General features: G+C 39.9%; 1 protein-coding gene across 3 annotated transcripts in view; it reads right to left on the reverse strand.

The window, feature by feature from the left end:
• The window catches only part of GPM6A (glycoprotein M6A), a 355,114-nt gene that overhangs the window by 45,973 nt on the left and 284,179 nt on the right, over nucleotides 1-24,962 (reverse strand). The window lies entirely within an intron of this gene.

Consider the following 24,962-nt stretch of genomic DNA (forward strand, 5'->3'; position numbering starts at 1 on the left):
CGAGGACGGGTAAAATCTTGACTCTATCACTTTATGTTTTTCAGTAGGTTTATTCTTTTCATTTCATCATTTGTAAAAGGGTGACAGAATTTCCCTCAAATCATTCTTTAAAAAAAATTTTTTTTTAACGTTTATTTATTTTTGAGACAGAGAGAGACAGAGCATGAACGGGGGAGACTCAGAGAGAGGGAGACACAGAATCTGAAACAGGCTCCAGGCTCTGAGCTGTCAGCACAGAGCCCGACGCGGGGCTCGAACTCACAGACTGCGAGATCATGACCTGAGCCGAAGTCAGCCGCTTAACCGACTGAGCCACCCAGGTGCCCCTCCCTCAAATCATTCTTGTGAGCATTAAGTAGGTAATCACACTACTGGGTATTTACTCAAAGGCTATGAAAACACTAATTCAAGAAGATATCTATGCACCCCTGTGTTTGTAGCAGTATTTATTTACAACAGCCAAATTACAGAAGCAGCCCAAGTGTCCATCGACAGATGAACGGTTAAAGAAGACGTGGTGTGGATATGTATATGTGTGTGTGTGTGTGTGTGTGTGTGTGTGTGTGTGTGTGTAATGAAATATTATTCAGCCATAAAAAAGAATGAAATCTTGCCATTTGCAATGACATGGATGGAGCCAGAGTATATTACGCTAAGCAATATAAGACAATCAGAGAAAGACACATACCATGTCTTGATTTCATTCATATGTGGAATGTAAGAAATAAAACAAATGGGCACACCCAGCTGGCTCAGTGAGGAAAGCGTACGACTCTTGATCTCAGGGTGATGAATTTTAGCCCCGCATTGGGTGTAGAGTTTACTTAAAAATAAAATCTTAGAAACAGAAGCAAACGAACAAAGGGAAAAAAGGAGACAAACCAAAAAACAGACTCTTTACTATAGAGAACAGATGGTTACCAGAGGGGAGGTGGGTGGGGGGATGGGTAAAGTAGGTGATGGGGATTAAACAGTACACTTAACTTGTGAGCACTGAGTAACGTACGGAGTTGTTCAAGCACCCCATTGCACACCCGAAACTAATATAACATTGTAGGTTAAGTACATTGGAATTAAAATGAAATACAATTTAGGGGGCGCCTGGGTGGCGCAGTCGGTTAAGCGTCCGACTTCAGCCAGGTCACGATCTCGCGGTCCGTGAGTTCGAGCCCCGCGTCAGGCTCTGGGCTGATGGCTCAGAGCCTGGAGCCTGTTTCCAATTCTGTGTCTCCCTCTCTCTCTGTCCCTCCCCCGTTCGTGCTCTGTCTCTCTCTGTCCCAAAAATAAATAAACGTTGAAAAAAAAATAAAATAAGAAATACAATTTAGAAGTGAGCTAATAAAAAAATAAAATAAAAGTGCGTCAATACATAAAATAGTGCATGACAAACAGTAGCTACTCAATAAATATCATGTCTACCATTGCTAGACACACCTTTAACTATATTGAGATGAACTATGATTGTGTTGTAACGTGGTTTTCAAAAACACGTTGACTACAGTAATCACTTCTGTTTTTTAAAGCTTTGTCACGTTAGTCTTTTGAAAGATAACTTTTTGTTTAAGACATCAGGCTGTTAGTATCAAAAATAACTGTGAGAATTTGCTAGGTATCTTCTAAGAGATTAACTAGAATGCCTAAGTGTGTATGTTTTGCAATAAGACATATTGATGAGGTACTTTGCACCAGTTGCTGGTGAGAAAGGAAACACAAAGGGCTGCCAGGCCCAGAGCAACTCCTACGATGATCTCGGTTTCCCCTCCATCTACCTGTGTCCCTCCCTCCCCCTACCCCCATTCCAGAGATTTCCTCCTACTCTTCTCCTTTTGGAAATTCTTGATCCAATCTCCTTTTGTAATGCTGAAGCCTCTCAAAAACTCTCCATATAACTGACTCTTCCTTTCTGCAGAAGCAAATAAAAAATGAGATTGGAAAATGGACTGTTATTTATTGTACTTAAGTCATAGGAAGATCTGTGTGCACCTTATCTAGAATGCATATGTGTTTATAGTAACATATGATTCATGCAATAATTGTAAGCTTCCTGTGTGAAGTAACTCTACATTTAGAGAGTGGTCTAGACGGCTAATTTGAACACTGATCATTGGAACTGGCCTTCTTTTTTTTTTATTTTTTTTATTTTTTTTTTTAATTTTTTTTTCAACGTTTTTTGTTTATTTTTGGGACAGAGAGAGACAGAGCATGAACAGGGGAGGGGCAGAGAGAGAGGGAGACACAGAAGCGGAAACAGGCTCCAGGCTCCGAGCCATCAGCCCAGAGCCTGACGCGGGGCTCGAACTCACGGACCGCGAGATCGTGACCTGGCTGAAGTCGGACGCTTAACCAACTGCGCCACCCAGGCGCCCCTGGAACTGGCCTTCTTGAGAGAATTATGGCTCACCTCTTCTGCCCCAGAGGCAAATAAAAAGAAATCAGAACACCTCTGCACTTTCAAAGCAACTGTTATTACAGAAAATCATTTCCTAAACCTTATTCCCCCGACACACACACACACACACACACACACACACACGTGCGTGCGCACACACAGAATGTGGGGAAGCAGAAAACGGTAGAACAGCTTGACACTTCATATGATGGGAAGCGATTTCACTAGCAGATGGATGAGACCAGAGTGTGTAGCCCCTGAATGTCACTGAACACAGTCTTGAGTGGAGATTAACAGGAGAGCAGAAATATCTTTGAACTACTCTCTGTCTCTCCATGTTGTAAAATTTTCACCTTATTGATTATGTAAAGATAAAGGAAAACAAGAAACAAAATCAGTACCAACCCAAAGAGGAGTTACCCCTTATCTTGGGAAGCGCCCCAAACACTCCCATGATTTCAAACCCCATTGTGATTTCTCCCTACTACTGTTCTTGAAGAATTTGATATAGGTATGGGGGCTTTCCTCTGCAGTCAGAGCTGTCAAAATCAGATTAATGTAATGTAGTCAACAAAACCCTTCGGAACAGAAGTCTAAAGAGAAAGAAAGAGTCCGAACATCAAATTCACAGATAGGAATTATCTTTGCTGGGTCCTCCTAAAGCTTTTAACAAAGCAAAAATAAAATCAGAATGAGGTCCAGGGACAAATGAAGAGGTAAGCCTATAGACGGTCACTAAAACGCCACTGACGACTTTTGATTAATTTTGTTCGTCTGAATTCTAATTCAGAGTCAGTTTCTACTTCTTTTATATTTTCTCAGTTGTGGTTTAGCAGTTACCAGTTACCTAGACTGTATACGTTCAGGAGGGGGGGGGGGTTGTTAGTGTCACGGTCTATAGGATTAATTACAGCTTTAACTGAGCAGTGCCTTCTAAATTTCGACAAACATGAGAAAAATTTCAATAGTGCGTTAAACCCAAATTGACGACCTTGAGTTCAACGGCATTTCTGAATGAGTTTAAGGTCTCCAAATGGAACGGATTTTTTTTCCTCCCTGTTGAAATGCGGCCATTTAAATCCCTCAGAATTCCATCATCCCTACTGACAAATCCAGGTTTCTCTGAACCTTCCTCACTGCCACGTTAGGCTCGCCTCCTTCAATTTAAGCCCCAATCCTCTGCAAGAGTTTTACTCAAAATAAGAAACAGTAAGAATCTTATCATGCACATTTTGCACTTGGGATGGTCTAGATCCTAACTGCCCCCGCCCTGCCACGGGGCCCGAGTTGCCTGTTGGATTTAAAAGAAGACTCTCCGAACTCCCGTCGGGGGAAGCGGAGCATCACTTCAGCCTTCTCTCCAGCTGCCAGAATCCCACAGAGCTGCTGGCAGGAGAGCATCTCTCCACCCACAGTGAGAAGGAGCCTTGGCAGAGCAGCAGAATCACCATGGCAACCGTGCTCTGGGGCCCGGGACGTGCTCCCAACAATCATCCTTTAAGGCTGAGGCTTCCGCTGCCTCCCACCACCACGTTTTCACTGCCCCTCAAACGAGAAATCACTCCATTTAGTGATGATCGGTGAGAGCGTCATACGCGGAGGGCCGGCACGGGAGAAAAATAAGATTTCTTGAGAAAATCTCTACAAAGACAATAAAGATGAATTTGCACAGCAAACGCTTTCAGTACAAGCTGTGAGGAGAACAGGGCCACCGACTCTCAAACAGAGCCGATGGTTCTAATGCTGAACGCGAAATTTACACGCCGTCCTGTAGATACTACCAGTACACGCACAGAAGCACTTCTCACACCTACCCGGTTGCTGGCTGTATTTTCTCAAATTAACACTACGCCTTTAATCTCATATGAAAAAAATACATTGAAGGAATGACTGGACTTCCTTTTCAATACTCGGAAACATTAGCATCTGTCCAATATCTAGTGGGGTTATACACGGACTTGCCCCGATATAAAAATTCAAAGAAGACAGAAGCTCTGGACATAGTCCACATTTTTTTTTAGAAGGATGAGATCTATGAGTACTTTACTTCCATTTAAACACTGTGAAATAAACACAAGCCTTTGCCACTGCTCTTTCCACAAAGTGCACCGAGATAAGTCAAGGGGAAAGAACGTAAGCCAACAAGACAAAGAGCCTGGAAGAAAGGCGTCTGGGAAGGGAGGCTAGCACAGTGGTGGATTCCGGAAAAGAGGTTAACAAATGATATGGGCAATTATTCATCGATAAATATTTCCTAGCATCATTTACCAATGAGTTGATGCGTTCTCTACTGAGCTGTGATGTCACCTGGGTCACTACCACGTACCCAGAGAGGCCTGGGTTTGTTTGGGGGCTGTCCGTTGTGCTCCATCAGTGTCCTGGTCTGTCCCTGGGCCAATATCACACTGCCTTACAATATGTCTTGCTTTGTGGTGGAGAAAATTCCCCCAACTTGTTCATCTTCCTCCTGCGGATCATGCTGTTAATGGCCCTCCCACCTTACCACGTAAATTTCAGGAACAGTTTGTCTGTTTCCACAATTTAACTAATTGGAATTCTGATTTGGTATCTATACACTGATTTTGTATCTAGAAATTTCACAAACTTCTTGTGATGATCTTCTGAATTATTTTGATTCTGTGAATTACTTTGAGTTTGTTGATGATCATACCATCTGTGAAATTCTGAGCTTGCTTTCTTTTCATGATTTGTACCTTCTACTTATCTTCCTGTTGGCTTATTCCGTCAGGTACAATGCACGGAGACAAGGAAAAACAATGAAAAAAAGGGCACCTTTTCTTGCTCCTGATAATAAAGAAAACACTTGCCAGGTTTTACCATCGAGTGTGATGTTTGCTGTTGGTTTACTGGTTAAGGAGGTCTCCTCAATTTTGAATTCCATAACATGCGTTTCCCCCATCTGTTGAAATAATTTTGTTGTTTCTCTTTATCTGCCATTTCAATAAGCTTTTCTAATTTAAACCAGCATTCCTGAGAAAAATCCAACTGAGTCATACTGTATTTTTCATACGTTGCTGAATTTGTCATGCTAACATTTTGTTCAATACTTTTGCATTTATCAATTCACTCCACAAATAGTTCCTGGGTCCTCACCAGGTGCCAGGCAGCATGCTAACCGCCAGAGCTGTGCAAGTAAGGAAGTAAACAAGGGCCCTGCTCTCTTTCTAGAGGTGGGAGACAGACAACCAGCAAGATGCAGAAGTAACACACGAGAGGTGGTGGAAAGTGCAGACAGAAAAACCCAAACAGGGAAGGGAAGTAGGGAACAGTGGAATAATGATCTCAGTTTTTTTCAGGAAAGGAATAACCAAGGTGACATTTTTAAAAAGACACGAAGGAGGGAAAAGAGTAGTCCCAGAGGGTCGGTGGGAGAAGAGGGTTTCAAACAGGAAAAGGAAATGCTAATGTCCTGAGGTAGGTGTGTGACTAGAGTCTCTAAGGAAAATTTAGGAAGCCATTGATGGTAAAATAGATTGAAGCTGAAACAAAGGAATATAAAATGAGGCTAAAAACGTAATGGGTGAGGGTGGGGACATCTATGTTCATGAATGTGACTGACATCTAATTGTTGCTTTCTTGTTTTGGAATCAAGTTTATACTAGTCTTGTACAGTGACCTCCTTCTGTCCCTTGGGGCTGTGGGGTTGTTTGTGTCAGGTTTAGCTGAACAACAAATATTTGGTAGAACTAGCTAGTAAAACCATTCAGGCCACTTGTGTACTTTGGGGGAAGAATTTTAACTACTAATCTAATTTGCTAATATTTATAGAACTCATCAAGATTTCTATTTTTTTAAGTCTGTTTACTAAGTTCAATTTTTATATATTTGTACATTTAATATAAGATTTAAAATTTATGATGTTGTATGTAATTTTGTTGTACAGTATTTTTTAAAAAATTTTAATGTTTATTTATGAGAGAGAGAGAGAGCACAAGCAGCAGAGAGGCAGAGAGAAAGGGAACAAAGAATCCGAAGCAGGCTCCAGGCTCTGAGCTGTCAGCACAGAGACCAACACAGGGCTCAAACTCATGAACTGGGAGATCGTGACCTGAGCCCAAGTCGGGCGCTTAACCAACTGAGCCACACAGGTACCCATTTTATAGTATTTTTAACTTATTTATCATCTGTTCATGTTTCCTTTTGTTTTCTCAGATGATTTCAATATCCTTCCTTTCTTCATTTCTCTACCCCTCTATTTTCCATCTCCCCTCTGCCTCCCCACCTTTATCTCTTTTCCTTTTTCTCTCTTTCTCTATTTTTTTAAATTTTTAAAAATGTTTTATTTATTTTTGAGAGAGAGAGAGACAGAGACAGAGCTTGAGAAGGGACGGGCAGAGAGAGAGGGAGACACAGAATCTGAAGCAGGTTCCAGGCTCTGAGCTGTCAGCATAGAACCCGATGCAGGGCTCAAACTCACGAACCATCAGATCATGACCTGAGCCGAAGTCAGACGCTTAACCAACTGAGCCACCCAGGCGCCCCTCTTTTTTAAGTGAATTAATTTATTTTGAGAGGGGAACGGCAGAGAGACAGAGGGAGAGAAAGAATCCCAAGCAGGCTCCATGCTGTCAGCTCTGAGCCCTACTTGGGGCTTGATCTCTCAAACTGTGAGATCACGACCTGAGTTGAAATCAAGAGTCACACCTCAAATGACTGAGCTACCCAGTCGCCCTTCTTTCTCTGTTCTTAAAGTCCACCAGTCAGGATAGCCTATGTTTTATGTTCCATGTTTGCTACATTAAAAAATAAAGATAAAAAAAAACAGTTTTAATGATTTAAAATATCACATTTTATCTTTCATTCAGGTTATAATATTTCTATCCCAGTTTAGTGCTGGGGTTCTCCGCCTACTATAGCTTGAGTTCAGAAACTCAGGCTGAAAAAAAGGAGACATCGTCTTGAGCCCTGCCAGTCATACCCTCAGAATAAAAAACATCAGGAAAGTCTCACTTTGACAATTAAATACTCTGAGCTACAGGTGAGAGATGCCACTTCTACTCGAGTCCAAAGGCCAGAAAGAGCCATCATGCCTCCCTCTCAGTCACAAAGAGCAATTCTATGTTTCCACAAGACGCAGCGCCCTAAATACTTAGCAAATAGTACTAATAACTATCATAATAAAATTCTAATGTTTCTTAATATTACTATGCTTTTTACATAACCCATTTTGCATGAGTATTTCATGTTTCATTAATTTCTGTTTTTAACTTATTTCTTTGATTTTACTTTATTGGGGTATATTTTGCTGTACATTTCATAATGTCTGGAGGCGGTTGCTGACCTCATTAGTTTTTAGTCTTTCTTCTTTTCTAATAAAAACCTAAGGATATAAAGTCCCTTCTAATTGTGAATTTCACAAGTTCTAATATGTGATCTTTTCATCATTGTTCAGTTGTAAGAATTTCCTAAAGCCTACCTACTGTGATTTTTGACCCAAAATGTATTTATATATTTGTTTTCTTTGATTTTTTTGTTTTAATTCCCAAATATGTGATATTTTTCTGTGTTTTTGGGTTATTATGTGTTCATATCTTAACTGCATCATTGTTAGAAAACATGAGCTACAGAATAGCAATCTTTTGGAATTTATGGTGACTTCCTTTAAATTCAATCTTAAACTTGGGTTTTTCAGTCTCAGGTAGCAGAAATTAAGGTCACAAACTCAGAGGAGAGGGGGCTTGTGGGATCAAATTTTGAGGGGACTTCCCCTCCCAACCCACCCAAGGTAAAAGGAAGGTAATTTTCTTTTCTATCATACACAGAATTTTTGTCATGATTGCTGTTAGGTTTGTTTTTTGTTTTTCTTTTCTTTTCATGGCTTAGCCCTCCACCAGTGCCTTTTAGAGTCCTGGTTTTTACACTATGTATTCCAAGCTGACTCCATGCCTGGGGTGGAACTCAGGCTCAGAAGACCAATGCATACATATATAGGAGTAAATATATTTTAATTACATCTATATTTTACATATGTGTATATTAAATACATACACATATTAATTCCATAATTTTAACTGTTTCACAACAGCAAAGTTTTTCATGTCATGTAGTCTACCATACTGCTGGGAGTTCACTCTTATACAGGGACAACAAAAGATCGATAGGTTTTGGAGGAATATCTCAACTTGAAAGAAGGAAACCAAAATAAACACAAAAGAACTCAGAGAAATGAGAGACACAGCAGGCAGTTGATGAGGATTTAAAAACAGTACACTCACACACACACACACTCACGCACGCGCGCGCGCACACACACACACACACTCCTACATTCCCCTAGGATATAAGTAAATACATTGCATTCTTGAAATAAGAGTAGATGCTAACAATAGGCAACTGCAAAAAAAAAAAAGTCAGAAGCTCTTACTAAATAAAAACATGATAGCAGAAGTTTACATTTTAATGAAAGGGCTAAAAGACAAAGGAGAGGAAACATATGACGCGGTAGAACAAAAAGACAAAGATGGAAACTAGAGAGAAAAGATAACCAACTTAGGAGATCAGATAAGGAGGTCCAAGATCCACATTCAAATATGAGGTCCACCATGAAAAACAGAGAAAATGAAGATTAGCAAATTAGCAGACACTCAAAAACAGTTTCTAAAATTGAAGAATGTGAGTCTCCAGATTGATAGGACTCTCCTTTCTGGGAGGATTCCCTTCGTGGCATCCTTTTATCCCCACAACTACTACTGCCCCATAGCCGTGCCAATACCAAAGCACAGAGAGGCTGGGGTTGTGCTGTGTGGCCAAAAAAGCACTTTTAGTTACAGCTTCTGGGGCCATGGCCAATAAGGGTCTTAGACAAAGTCATCAACACACAAGGGAAATGTGAAGTTATCACACGGGTAAAGTTAAAGCAAATGACTTTTCAGAGGACTGTTTCTGAAAATGAGTAACAATTCAATATAGCCTTAAGATCCTTCAGTGTCTGTGGAGATGTTAGTGGCACGGAGCCAACCCGACCGTCTCTTTCCCTATTATGCAAGGTAACATATCCCTTGAATAGAAATAGTACAGTTACCATTACATCATGACTTGACTGTACTAAGTTTATTTCACAAATTCACCCCTTTTTTCTCTGGCTTGTTAGCAGCATGGGCACTGAATCACTCTATCAATATTCAGGGAATGTTTTTGAGCACATACTAGTTTTCTGCACGGAGTATACAGGAATGACATATACATATATATGGCCTCTACTCTTTTTGAGCCTACATACTAGGAGAAATAAAATCAGAAATTTCTAGTACTTTTTCAGAAAGGTTTCTAAAATTATTCTTTCTAAATATCTAGCACTGTGATATCTTGAGTGCCCAGTCAGAACACCCAGGATCACAGCCTGGCTTATCTGGCTTATCTAATAACATAAAAGCACAAAACTGTACTTCTGAGGAATGCATTATACTGTAAAGTTTATAGCAGACAGACTTTATAATAGTTAACCCTTTAATTAATGACATGATCATCTCTCTCCATATATTTTTTTATTTTTAGAGAGAGTGAGTGCAAGTGGGGAAGATGGGCAGAGGTAGAGAGAGAGAGAGAGAGAGAGAGAGAGAGAGAGAGAATCTTAAATAGGCTCCACACTCAGCGTGGAGCCTAACATGGGGCTTGATCTCACGATGTTGGAATGACCTGAGCAGAAATCAAGAGCTGGACACTCAACCAACTGAGCTACCCAGGCGCCTCATGATCATCTATATTTTTAAAGCATTCAAGAATATAGTCCACTTAATCCCCAAATATTATTAAAATTTTAACTAACATTTAAATATATTCCTAGTCTAAACAAAATACAGAGTTAAGATAAACATTTGAATAATTCAGGGCAAATTATTAAGACAGCAAACTAAAATGACAGGTTTTAAATGTACATATGTTAGTCATTGCTACATACTTAACCAAATCAGTTCCTAATACTAAAAAGAGCATCTTGAAAGAGGAAAATAATATTGGGAGATTTTCTTTATCCCCTCCTAATTTTGTGGCTGGGTACCAAAACCACCAGGGTTTTTGACAAAAATAGAGATCCTAGGATTTCCTCCCTTGACAACTCTGTTTGTATCAAATGCTTCAGTTGACTCTGACGGAACAGCATGGAGAAGCCATGTAGTACCGTATAAAATCATATTACATGCCTAACATGTTTTAAGATGAGTTGATAAACTAGATACGCATATAATACAGGGATTAAGAAGGATTTACTCTAAGAATTTTGTACAGATTATTAAACAAAGTAAGCAGTTTATAACTCAATCACATCCATAAGGACTTTTTGAGCAGTTCCAATGCATCAGAAACACTGCCAAGACTTTTAAGGTGTCAACTGTGTGCTCTCCACAGCAACGCTATGAGGGAGGTATGATCACATACAGGCAATTTTACAAATGATTATTGAGGGTCAATACTGAAAAGTACATGAAGGTCTATGTAGTGTGGGCTTTCCAGAGGAATGATATTTTTCTTTCTACCATTCGTTATTAAGGAATTTCGAGAATACTAATATTTGTGATTCAGATCGCTTTTATAAAACTGTATCACTGATTACAGAACATTTTGTACTGGTCAACATGACTTGGCAAGAATGTCTTGATTAATTAAAGATATTTCCCTAAGCAGAAAAGTTAATTGCTTCAATAATGATTAGAGCCATATTCTCTCACTGTGATAAATAAGCCTGGAGGGTGAGATAGCAATCAGGTGGAGACATATTTCTCATGTGAAATCAGAGCAATCCCTGGGGGGGTGGGGGGAGTGGAGCACAAACTACTCTGAATTTCACACCCCTGTGAGGTTTTTGTAGCACACATCTTGTTCAGATGATGTCTGGGGATCTAGCTAAAACTCTTATCTCCCCCTGCAATGAATCAACCTATTACTACAAATATTGGCATGGCTTGTTTCCTAACAACTTACAAATTTGTTCAAAATGTTGCTTGTTTGTTTGTTTGTTGGGTCACCCATTGGTGCCTCATGAGCCATCCCCAAAATGTATTAGCTTAAAACAATGATATATTATAATTACTCACATTTCTCATGGGGCTACTGAACTCAAATGGACAGTTTTCATTTGGGATTATTTAAGCAATTGCAGCCAAAAGGTGGGTGGGGCTGGAAGTCATGTGAAAACTTGAGTGAACTGGATGTCCAAGATGGCTTCTTCGCTTGCATATATGGTGCCCAGGTAGCATGCCTGAAATAACTGAGGACTCACTAGGAATATCTCATTTCTAGCGGCCTCTCCAAGTAGCTATTAGGGCTCTCTCACAGCACGGTGAGACACAATGGGAGACTTCCATCAAAGCAGTAGCTCCAAGAAAAAGAAAAAGTTTCCAATCTTCTTAAAGAATGAGCCCCAAGACGGCAGAGCACCATTTTTGCCACACCTCCTCTCAAAATCATCACCGACAGCCCAGACTCTTGGAGGTTGAAAGGTGGACTCCAGCTCTGGATGGAAGAAGTGGTGAAGAGTCTACAGCCATCTTTAATTGGCCACAAGATTATCCAGTTAGAAACTGAACTCTCTACCCCAAGAGCTGCTTTGGTTTTCTCCATGATGCTCCTGAGCATAAAACATACTGTTGATCTTAGTTGTTGATTTGGTTCGTGTACTCTTCTCACCAAAATGTAAAAACGATCAGCTCAAACATTTCTGCTTTTTGTTCATTTTTATATGCCCCGTTCCTGCAATAGTATCTTCCTCATGGTGGGTGTTCAACTAATATTTCCTGAGTAAGTCAATTAATTGGAAAATCTGTCTCAACAAACAAATAGGACAGGTCAAAAAAAGTCGCCTGCCTCATGCTTTCCACCATGTCTACCCTGTAGACACAAATGTCAGAATCATGAAAATCTCCTACTTTGGGATCAAGAAAGACAAATTTGGGGAAGAGATATTGGTTACAACACTATTTTTACTTTTTGGGGGGTTTCATATCTCTTGTTGTTATCAGCTTGTTTTTCTTTCCGTGTAACATGTAAACAATGTTTCTGCAGGTTTGCTGGGGAGATAATTCAAAAGCCCTCCTGTAATGGATCATCTTAATTTTGTAGAAGAAAAAACTCGGATTAGGATACTCATCATACAATAGCATACAGCTACGCACCTGGCAATGCTTGCACTTGAACTAATACGCTTGTCTCTACCATTCTGCTCTGATGATTACACCATACTGAGGCTTATCAATAGGACTCTCCGCCAAACGAAATAAAGACACATACTTCTCCTCCAAAAACCATACAGAAAAAGTTCACAGAAGATCCTGAGAGCCTCCGAATGATTAAATTCCAAACAGAAAAAGTTGACGGCATTGACAATAAAAGCAGAGTCAGTGGCCCCCTTAAGCAAACAAATTTAGGAAAAGAGGATGGTATTTTTAAAAATGCATTCATCACACGTTATTTACTACTGTTCTATAACATTTGCTGTGATTCTGAAAATCGTTTGTTAAGTAACGCTCCAAAATAATGTGGTACCTAAGACAGACTTTCTCTGAAAGGGCTTTGCCTTCCTAGATGGGTCTTTCCCTGATCGTACGTGTATCACCCACTCAAATGCTGGAGAAAATCTTTGGAAACATAAATGAAAGTAGGTCACCCTCCAGCTTAAAATCCTTCCTTGACTTTCCTTTGTGCTTCGCCACCATTGCAGCGTCACACTGGCCTTACACACTGGGGTGCTGTTGGTGATCTCTCGCCGCCCACCGCACGCCAGCTCCACCGGCCACCTTTCCCTTCCTGAAGATGAGCCTTTGCCCTCATGCTGTTCCTTCCGCTGTGACTGATCTATACTCCTTCCTTCGCATGGTCTACATCTCTTCCTTACAGGGAATCCTTTTCACGGCTCGTGAAAGAGGATCCTATTTTCAACATGAAAAAAGTCTCGTGGAAATTGCATATTCACTAACGAAAAGGCAGAATTACTTAATCGCACCGTGACTTAAAACTCATCCATTACTCACAGGCATTTACTTCTTAAACTGTGCATTTTTCGGCACCAGTATTTACCACTTGGTCACTAATGATGAGCCTGCACAGATGGCCAACACGTGCGTTCGGTGGAAGTTTGTAATATAGCACAGGAGCACCGCTGTTAACTGTCCCATGTTAAATATAGATGAGCAATATAATTTAAAAAATGAACCATCACTCTTTAGGAGAGACCACTTTTCCAAGAAAAAGAGAAAACCCGGTGATAAAACGGATCCTGTAGGATCACTGGGGATATGCTGTTTTACATAAAAAAAATAATTCATACCCATGTGAATTACACAACTTAGGATGCGTGTTTTATTCTTGGCTGATAGGGTGCACCACGTGTTATTAAAAAATTTTTTTAGGGGCGCCTGGGTGGCGCAGTCGGTTAAGCGTCCGACTTCAGCCAGGTCACGATCTCGCGGTCCGTGAGTTCGAGCCCCGCGTCAGGCTCTGGGCTGATGGCTCAGAGCCTGGAGCCTGTTTCCGATTCTGTGTCTCCCTCTCTCTCTCTGCCCCTCCCCCGTTCATGCTCTGTCTCTCTCTGTCCCAAAAATAAATGAACGTTGAAAAAAAAAAATTAAAAAAAAAAATTTTTTTTAAGTGTCCCTGCACATCACAATGGAGCCACAATAGTTGCCAAGAGTTTTCAGGGTAATTAGGCATTCTATGTTTTCAAATAAACATTATGCGTTATATAATGAAGCAATATGGCATTATGAGGCTGTGTTTTTAACATTAAAGAATATAAGGTTTGTAAAATTGTGCCAATTAAGTATAGCAGTTTGGATTCCAGATCAAGTATCCTGACATGGTACTATCTTTGAACCTCAAGACCAAGGCAATTTTAAGATGCTTTTTATCTTTATGACCACTGAGAAATTTTTTATAAAGAAATTCACATCTAAAAAAGCAATATTTTGTTTATGCCATTATTTCAGATATTCTGTGGATTTTTAGAAAATAAAATTAGTGTTTATATTCAATGTAATGTTGGGGCGCTTGAGTGGTTCAGTTGGTTAAGCTTCTGACTTCAGCTCAGGTTGTGATCTTGCTGTTTGTGAGTTCAAGCTCCACGTCAGGCTCTGTGCTGACAGCTCAGAGCCTGGAGCCTGCTTCGGATTCTGTGTCTCCCTTTCTCTCTGCCACTCCCCTGCTCGCACTCTGTCTCTCTCTCTCAATAATAAATAAACTTAAAAAAAATTATATTCAATGTAAGTTTATTCTTTAATTAAGTGAATGTATTAGGCTATTAAGGGGGGAACATCTGAATTATTTCTAAAAACCTTATGCAAAATTTAGCTGATCAGCAAATATTGTCTTCATGTATTTTATTATTATATTGTTATTTTAAAAATAGAAGAATAAGTGAATTTTTAATGTTTAATTTTATTTTTGAGAAAGGGAGAGAGTAGGGGACGAGCAGACCGAATCCAAAGCAGGCTCCAGGCTCTGAGCTGTCAGCACAGAGCCTGACACAGGGCTCTAACCCATGAGCAGTGGGATCATGACCTGAGCCCAAGTCAGACACTCAACAGACTGAGCCACCCAGATGCCCCTAAAGTTGTTGTTTTTTTATTTTTAATTTTAGAGAGAGAGCGTGAGTGGGGGACAGAAATAGAATGGGGGGCAGAGAGAGGGAATCTTAAGCAGTCTCCATGCTCAGCGAGGACCCGATGTAGGGCTCAATCCCACAACCCCGGGATCATGACTGGAGCGGATATCAAGAGTCAGATGCCCAACTGTCTGAGCCACTCAGGTGCCCCCAAATTCTCTTTTAAAAGACAACACGAGACACTCCTGGGTGGCTCAGTTGGTGAGCGTTGGACTTCAGCTCAGGTCATGATCTCCCAGTTGGTGAGTTCCAGCCCTGCCTGGGGCTCTCTGCTGTCAGTGTGGGGTCTGCTTTGGATCCTCTATCCCCCTCTCTCTCTCTGCCCCTCCGACACGCCCACTCTCTCTCAAAAATAAACATTTTTTAAAAATTAAAAAAAAAATAAAAGACAACATGAATTCCTTATTGAAAGTTTGCTTCTTCAATTCAGTTCATGGAAATTCACTATGACATTTGCAGACACAATCATGGTTCTCGAAACATAACAATAGGTTTTTAATGCAATCTGGTATTTTAGAATTTACACATTTTTTCTCAATTTAAAGATGATTTTGTTTCTCAGACAGGCAGATGTTAAAATTTTCCATTTCACAGTTATGGCATGAGGCAAAATTTAAAGCCATGTTCTGAAACGTCAAAACGATAGGAATATTTTGAAAGTACATTTCCTAAATCAAAAGATTATTTCAAAATATATATGGAGTAGAGAATAAGTCACCTCTGGACAAATCCCATGATGGTGTTGTATCAGGAACATTAGCAGAATTTTCAAAATGGGTACATAACAGTTATTTCTTCACAATTAGTCACAAACAACTGTCACAATATGTTAGGAGAAGAAGTCTCTTCTGTGGTCCAAAAGTACCGTTAAGGGCTTCTGAATTATCTAATGTATATTTGGAAGTAGGAGAAATGGCAGCATTTCAAAGTAGAAATGTCATTTCTGTAAGCACTATCTTTTCTCAAGCACCCAGAGTCTTTAAAAAGCTAAAATATGTCTTTAAATCAACAGAACAATAGTCTTCTTTTCTGTCCATGTCCTTCTCGTTTCAAGGAGCTGTTGGTACCTGTTCTGATCCCTCAAGGACAGGGAAGTGTTAGTTCAAAGTCTGTAATAAATCTTTTTAAATATTCTAGAGGCAATGTTGATTTTCTCGGAGCCATGCCCAAGCCTGTCACTTTGCTTGTATTACAACTGGAAAGAGAGCACCAAGATGACAAAATAAAAACGCAGCGTGTTTTTACTGCGGTGATCGTCACTCTCTACTAATTTGTCCCATACCCCAAATGCTTAATGCCTTTTGCTTCCTTTGATCGGATCCCATATAACTCCTAGATAGTAGTGGTGACAAAGGTTTAACAGGGCGATAAGAAGACTCCAAGGCAGACTGTGAACACGTGGTAACAGAATATGCCCTTGGGCTGTTTTTATACTCTGCTCACCACAGGGCGCGTCTTTAAGAGAACTCAGTCGATGTCTGAAAACCTGCAATTCACATAGATCTTTCTTCTTTCACATTACTAATCCCCAGAATTTTATGAATACACACAAAGCTCATTTTCAGGTCCTGCCAGTCACTGCTAGCGGCTGTGGAGCAAAAGAAGAATTGTTGCAAAAGTAACAGCAGAATGCCCGTGGAAAACCGAAAAAGCAGACGCGTTAGATGAAACACGAGGTTTTTGTCATCTCGAGTCCAGACCCTATAGAGCGCTTGGATATAGTGCTCCTATGTCGTGGTTTGCATGTGATTCGGTAACAAGCCTCTGAGATGAGGGGTCAGGATTCATGGATCTTTCTACATGCTGCGTGTCCTATGGAGTCTGGCTCGCGAACACAGCGAGCACGGAACAACCAAGGACCTATCTTCTTTCTCCATGTTGTGCTGTTTTTCTTTGCATCAGTTACCGACGTGAGTCAAGTTCGCCCATCAAAGAAGGTCTATCCTTCAATTTCAACATGTTGTCCACTCAAATTATATTGGAAAAAATACACTGGAGTCACAGCAACAGAATCAAAAGATGGAGCTAAACCCAAGCAAACCTTAGGAATATATCTTACTGCGTAATGAAAAAACAGTAATTTCTGTCTTTGGCCGTGAGTGGTCATCACTGAGGTATAATGAACAAAGTCCGCAGAAAGTCGTAACAGAACTGTGTTACATTTCTGCCTTTTTTTCAATAAGTAGCAGTTCCTTAAATCTGTCTAATGCTTGCTGGCTTTTCCCTATTTTTAAAAAGCAAAATCTAACTTAAGAAACTCTACAGGAAGGTTTTACGAGGTACAGGATTGGTTTTTATTACCCTTAAAGTTGCTGCATAAACTAATTAGCTTAATGGTTTTTTAAAGTCCTAGCTTAGATATCCTTAAAGATACTGTTTGCTAAAGAAACACATTCTCTGGAATTAAAACATGGAAGACAGTGTTTTGTATTCATGATGGAAACTATTGACCCTTCAGGCAGCTTCCACAGATATATATGATCAAATCCAGAAAATTAAAAGGATCTTTTTTCTAACGCATCTAACAATGTTCACTCTAAGATTGAACTTGGAAGGGAGACAAAGTAATTAGAGTGAGACATTTAAAATGGATTTAATTAATGACAGTGAAAAATATATTCCAGTGGTATGATAGTCTTTCCTATTTTCTTTAGTTCCCAAATGTGACCAAATCCCATGCAATAATTTTAAATTATATGATGCGTAATGTCAAATAGGTAAAAATGGCTCTCTACTGTTAGAATAGCAATATTTAAAAAAAATCCTATCATTGTTTGCAGATGATATTCTGGGAGAAGAGGCTGACAGTAACTCCAACGATGTATTCTCATAAGCAAATTCTAAACAAGGCCTCGCCTCGCTGCTGTTTAGTTATGTAAAAATGACGTATGTCTCCAACGTTCTTTTCCTTTTACTTAAGAAACCACAAGAGTTGAAGTATCTTACAACCAGAACTGAACAAAGAAAATCCACGGGAAGTAGGAAAGGGGCCTTGACCAGATAACTCATGACAAAGAAGCACACGTCCCGGAGGGGCTTTGGACTCTGTTTCCTTCAGTCCAGTGTTTAATGGAAATCAAGGGGATTCCCTCCTCTTTGCTCAACATTACTGTGACTCCCATTTCAACCATGTATTTGACTTTTTAACTCTGTTAGATGTGGCTGGGAGTCAGGAAGCCTATCTGTTTGGAAATTTGGCAAATGCTAAAGTACTGAAAGAAAAAAAGGATACTTCTGGAGGACTTTGGCCAGAATGCTGTATTTTTACCAAAGGGTTCCAGAATTTGAAGTGGTAGACTTATGGTATTTCCATCATTCATTACCTAAATTAAGGGAAAATAAGATGAGTATCAGGTGATTTATGGAATGGTTGAGTCACTATGTTGTACACATGACACTAATATAATATTCCATGTTAACTAACTGGAGTTAACATAAAAATTAAAAAAAAAAAAAAGAGAGGGGCAATTGGACAGCTCAGTTGGTTGAACATCCAACTCCTGATTTTGACTCAGGTCATGATTACAGGGTCATGGGATTGAGCCCCTTGTTGGGCTCCGTGCTAAGTGTGGAGCCTGCTGAAAATTCTCTCTCTCTCTCTCTCTCTCTCTCTCTCTCGCTCTCCCTCCCTCCCTCCCTCCCTCCCTCTGCCCCTTTCCTACACTCACACTGTCTCTCTCTAAAATGAAAAATAAAAAAAATTAAAGAAATGAAATAGTTCATTAAATTACAAAACAAAAAGAAAATATGGAACATTTATCAAATAGTTTGGTTGCTTTTCTTTTTTGTTTTAAGTTTATTTATTTGAGAGAGAGAAGGAATGAGAGCAGGGGAGGGGCAGAGAGAGAGAGAGAGAGAGAGAGAGAGAGAGAGAGAGAGAATCCCAAGGAGACTCCTTGCTCAATCTCATGAACTGTTACATCATGACAGGAGCCAAAATCAAGAGTCAGACACTTAACCAGATGGGCTACCCAGACACCCCTGGGTGCTTTTGAAATGTAAGGTAATAATAGGGAGGTATTCTTGTCATTTATAAAGATCTGTTAAGTTACTACCTGTTGAATCTATTACTAGACAAATAATAGTCACAAATGTAGTACCTATTTTAAAAAAACCAAAAAAATAAACTAACAGAGTATTTATGAGTCCAGACATTAACACCAATAATTTGGGACTCTTAACGCTGAAACAAAATCATATTAAAAACGTACCGTGCACTATCTATGCCATTTGCTCATGATACATATACACTGACAACAGACCTGAGTCAGCCTGAGGGTCAGATGAGAACAGAAAGACACCACCTTGAGGGAGGGTGTTTGGCCCCAAACCTGCCATAGGCTCCTCGTTTCCTTCGGCGGGAGGCCAAAATCCTAACAATGGTTTTCAAGACCCCGCCTGAGGTTCTCCATCATCTCTCTAACCTCATCTTCTTCTTTCTGCCTCCCTCCCTCTGCCACCTTCTCTCTCTTTTTTAAATGTGTATTTATTTTTTAGAGAGGGAGAGAGAAAGCATGAGAGGGGCAGGGGCAGAGAGAGAGGCGGGGGACGGAGGATCCTCAGCGAGCTCTGTGCTGAAAGCAGACAGCCAGATGTGGGGCTCGAACTTACGGACCGGGAGATCATGACCGCAGGACACCTCACGGACTGAGCCCCCCCAGGCGCCCCTGCCACCTTCTCTTTGATGTGGAACTAACAGCCTGTGCGTTCTGAGTCTCGGGCTTTCCTAGTGGCTATGCTCTCTGCTGTAGACATTCTTCCTTCAGTTATCTCCTGAACTAACTTCTACACGTCCTTCAAGTGTTTGCTCAAATTTTATCCTATCCGCTTTACAAACTGTTTCCTGTTTTCCCATATTCATCAACGTAGACCTTAGATCCCCTGGATCCTGCTCTTTTTCTTGTTTCCGTATAGCATACGACCTTCTAGCATCATACAAAACTGACTTACTTATATTATCTATTGTTTATCTCTCTCTTCCATTGGGATGTAAATTCATACACTGTTGGTGGTCAATTAACACTGGTTAAACCAATATTATCTTTCATACACATAAAACCCGCGCTGACAATTACAAAGTAAAAACCTAGAATTCATAGTCGACAAGGAAAATAAAAAAAGAGTTGCTTAAATGTGCAGAGTTCATATCCAATATCCCACATTCCAATGTATTTGGAAGTGCTACATTTCCTCTATTTAGAAATAAAAACTATATTCAATATGTACTTGTAATGAAAATATAAATTAACACTCAAAAACTCAAAATCAAATTCACGGCCATAAAGATAAATGGCTTCCTGTTAAAAGCTGCGTGATATGGTCCACAACCACAAAGAAAAGAATGCAAGCCATTTGACTGAGGCCTGGCTTTCCACAATAATGCGAGAATTATTACGAAACTCCCAGAAAATAAAACTATAATGTCACTTTGAGATTTTAACAAATTTCGCAATAGAGCCCATACATAGCAATTCCATTTTCCAATTATTTTGGCCACCAATATAATCAATATGGCAGGTATGTCAGTAAACGGAAGTAAGGAGAAGGTGTAGATATTCAGTCTCACTTCGTGGAACATTTCTCCTGATCGTTTAAGAAACAAAGGATCGGGGCGCCTGGGTGGCTCAGTCGGTTGAGCGTCCGACTTCGGCTCAGGTCATGATCTCGCGGTCCATGGGTTCGAGCCCCGCATCGGGCTCTGTGCTGACAGCTCAGAGCCTGGAGCCTGTTTCAGATTCTGTATCTCCCTCTCTCTCTGCCCCTCCCCCACTTGCACTCTGTCTCTGTCTCAAAAATAAATAAACATTAAAAAAAAATTTAGAAAAAAAAAAAGAAACAAAGGATCAAATCAAAATAAAAAGTCTACTGACATGGTAGCCATAAACACTGTACTGTTTACGTAGAAAATAGTGCAGATATATTTACCCTCCAGAACAATGAATCTCAAACATACGTTCTAAATTGCTATATGGTAAGCAAGACAAGCACCACAACTTAAGATTCAAAAGCAAGGAGTTCTGAGCAGGGAGCCAGGACCTGCCTGCTAAGCGAGTTCCACTGCCGGTCACGGTCACGGGGCAAGCCTCTAAACCCTCCCACATTGTGAAATGATCCAATGGGCTGAATGGTCTCTAAGGTCCCTTTCTGTTTATAAAACGAATGGATAAAGAAGAGGTGGTTTTTGTATACAATGGGATAGTACTCAGCGATGAAAAAGAATGAAATCTTGCCATCTGCCATAATGCGGTTGGAACTGGAGGGTACTATGCTAAGTGAAATAAGCCAGTCAGAGAAAGACAAATATCATATGTTTTCACTCATATGTGGAATTTGAGAAACTTAACAGAAGACCATGGAGGAAGGGAAGGAAAAATAAGTTGCAAACAGAGAGGGAGGCAAACCGTAAGAGAGACTTAAATACAGAGAACAAACTGAGGGTTGATGGGGGTGGGGAAAATGGGTGATGGGCATTGAGGAAGGCATTTGGGATGGGCACTGGGTGTGGTATCATGGGATGTATCACAAGAGCCATATGCAGGGAGACATGGGGAGAAAATGCCTCTGGAGCACGGAAGATTGGCCTGCCCTTCATGTCTACTCATGACCTCTCTTCAAGAAGCACTCATGGCTCCCAGAGCTGCCCTTCTCTGGGAAGTTTGAGGGAGGATGACGGGGTTTGATGAGGCTACCATGATCCATTTTTGCCAATGGTTCACCTACCAGATTGTACATACGGAATGTGTAACATTTTAGTGGTACGTAAAGTTTTGAACTTCAGAGGTCTTTCAAAGAATAGGGTTTGAAATTGTATTATAGTAGTAAATTTTCTTAGTTTTGAAATATTTGATATTACATTTAAAAGTATAAGAAATAACTTAGTGTGTTATTTTTTAAAAAATATTGGGGCGCCTGGGTGGCGCAGTCGGTTAAGCGTCTGACTTCAGCCAGGTCACGATCTTGCGGTCCGGGAGTTCGAGCCCCGCGTCAGGCTCTGGGCTGATGGCTCAGAGCCTGGAGCCTGTTTCTGATTCTGTGTCTCCCTCTCTCTCTGCTCCTCCCCCGTTCATGCTCTGTCTCTCTCTGTCCGAAAAATAAATAAACGTTGAAAAAAAAATCAAAAAAAAATATTATAAAATGTAACATCATCTTATAACGGGAGAGTAAAGTCTCATACAGATTTACAAACACCTGATATTTAAACTTTGTAGCTATGGATGTTCTGCTGCTGTGTAAATTCCACTCGGATTGTTATAATGAATACTGATATTTATATACAATGCAATGAAGGGGTCTGATAAAGAAATCCTAGCACATTAGTGAAAACCCTAAGGAACTGTTTTCTCTTCAAAGTTACTAATAAAGAAATCCTAATACATTAGCAAAAACTGGAAGTCATTGTTTTCTCTTAAGTTATTAATAAAGAGTTTCATTCCAATCGTTGAATCTTGGTTTCATTAGATGTTTAGTAATTACTTTAAATACAGAAATTAAAGCAAAAATGACAATTAAATACTTGTCAACCTGAGATCCCAAGTGTCACCTTCCTATCCAAGGAAGGAAAAGGCCTGGATTTTTCCTTAAATTCTGAATCTGACAAGGACGAAGACATTTTTTACAAGAACAAAACGTGTTGCCCTAGTAACCCCACCCAATAATAATCTACACCCAACAAGAACACTCGTCCATAATGTGTATTTTCAAATCTGATCCTACTCAGAGTGAATGCTTTCTCACATGATGGCTTGTGTGGCTCCCCAAATTCTCACATTTCCCTCAATGAAGCCAAAGTGCACGCAGGTATCATGAACAACAAGGTTGAAGTCCAGGGAAAAAAAGCAAAGCAAAGCATTAAATGTGACCGGAAAAAGTCAACTTCGTAATGCTAAGTGCTTCAGTCCGTAATAAAGACATAACAGTTATGAACATTTTATGCTTCAAAAGGAATAACTAGCATTAGTAAAGTCAGAATTATAAAAATATGAAATACTATAGAAAAAAAGACATTAATAGGGAAGGATTTTAACCCATCTCTCCCTGCCCACGGTAGATTATGTGATTCCGGTAGATTGAGTACATGAAAAAATACACACATGTACAGAATACTCAAACTGCTTTCTGATAAAAATAACCTACAGACACACAGACACATGTGTAACCTGAAAAAGGTTACATACCTTCCTTTCGAGAACCTTTGAAGTAACTGCAAGATATGTTATATTTTTCTAATATATAAATATCAGAAGATGTAAGCAGAGGAGTTAGGATTGAACATGGGTTTGAGGGATGAGCGGAATCCGAGCCAAGGAGGAGAACGACAAGAGGGATATTCTGAGCAAAGGTAACACGACGAGTGATGCAGACAGAAGGTCCCGGAGAAGGCGTGGGAGGTAGACAGTGAGGAAAATGGGTTGACAGGCATGTCACCTGTTGACTCCGAAAGGGGTGAGGGATTGGATCACACATCGTGTGCCTCCAGAGCTCTCTGGTGGGCACTGGGGTTCTTGCCATCAGATTGGCACAGTACATGAGGCTAGTCATTTAGTTCGCTGGTACAAATAGTACTGGAGAAAGAGGAAATGGAGTGAAGATAATAGCATTAGAATATTATTACTAAGCATATAAATTACAAAATACAGGCCACCAAGGAGGGAAGGCTTCTTGTGAGGCGGTACCTACAGGAGAATAAATGAAGGGATGTGTTAAAGGTGGGCGACGAAGGGAAAAAGTGCAGGACCCAGTGTCAGGCTGAAAAATGAAGGATTCCGAGTTGACTCACAGATTTCAATCATGGGAAAACGGTAGGAAAATCGACAGAAACAGACGATGTAGGAAAATGAGGCAAGTATGTGATGGTACGAAAGGTACTGAGTTTGATCATTGCTGCTTTTGCAGTATTACTTCCCTTCCCCTAACTTTATAATGTATTTTTCATATGCAGAATTTAAAAACTTGAACCCTTGCAATTAAATCTGGATCAAGCTAGGTTCCCAAAAGCATTCTGCGGGCCAGCCTCGGCCTATTGTTTTTAAGCAGAACTTCATGAACCCTTTGGGCATGGCACGTTCTCATCATCTGCCTGGACTTTTTTACCTCCACCCCTTTACACCCAGCTGTTCCCGAGGTCTGTGTCTTCCGTGACTCCGGTCTAAAAAGTTTTGATTAATGGAAGTTTCTAGAAAATATAAAGGTCTTCTCAAAAAGGCATACATAAAAATAAAACAATTTCCATCAGCATTAATAACGTGACATTCTGCTTAACGTACTCTTTGAGCACCTCTTTGTTCGTGGAACATTTCTATGATGTAGGATGGAATTACCTACATTTTTAGAAGAATGAAATGTATGGCATGTTATAAATAAAGTGAACTACCTACCTAAGTATTAAATCTTATTTTGCAATGCATTTAATTGGACCTTAACAAGGTAGGTTTTATGGACGAGCCTTTGAAAATACTTTTATTTTGTTTGTAATTCAGCACTTAGTGATATAATACGTGTGCAGTCTTTAGAAAAGGGTCTGGCACGTAAGGAGAACTTCATAAATATAAGTTATTTTTATTGTTATCAGCCTGAAAACACTGGTGCCGTGTTGTTTTTAAAGTGCCGTTGTCATTTTTGTATTATCCAAATGAGGAGTGTTTTATTAGTATATTTTTATTCTCTATCACATCGACTTTCATTCAAGTTTAAATGATACAGTCCATAATTCACAAACATAACAAAAGCAGTATAGAAGAGTATAGTGTTATAAAATGTAAATTGACTGTCATATAGGACAGTCTGCAAAACAGCTACTTTCTATCTTTGCAACTTCAGTGAAACGTATGCTTTGCAGTTCATTGGCTAGAGGTAAACCTCAAAATCATAATTCAGTTTGTCAACATGAAAGATAGAACTAAAAGCAATGAGCTTTTTATTTTTTTTTAACGTTTATTTATTTTTGAGACAGAGAGAGACAAAGCA

Source organism: Felis catus, chromosome B1, assembly GCF_018350175.1.
Source record: "Felis catus isolate Fca126 chromosome B1, F.catus_Fca126_mat1.0, whole genome shotgun sequence".
Classification (NCBI taxonomy): domain Eukaryota; kingdom Metazoa; phylum Chordata; class Mammalia; order Carnivora; family Felidae; genus Felis; species Felis catus.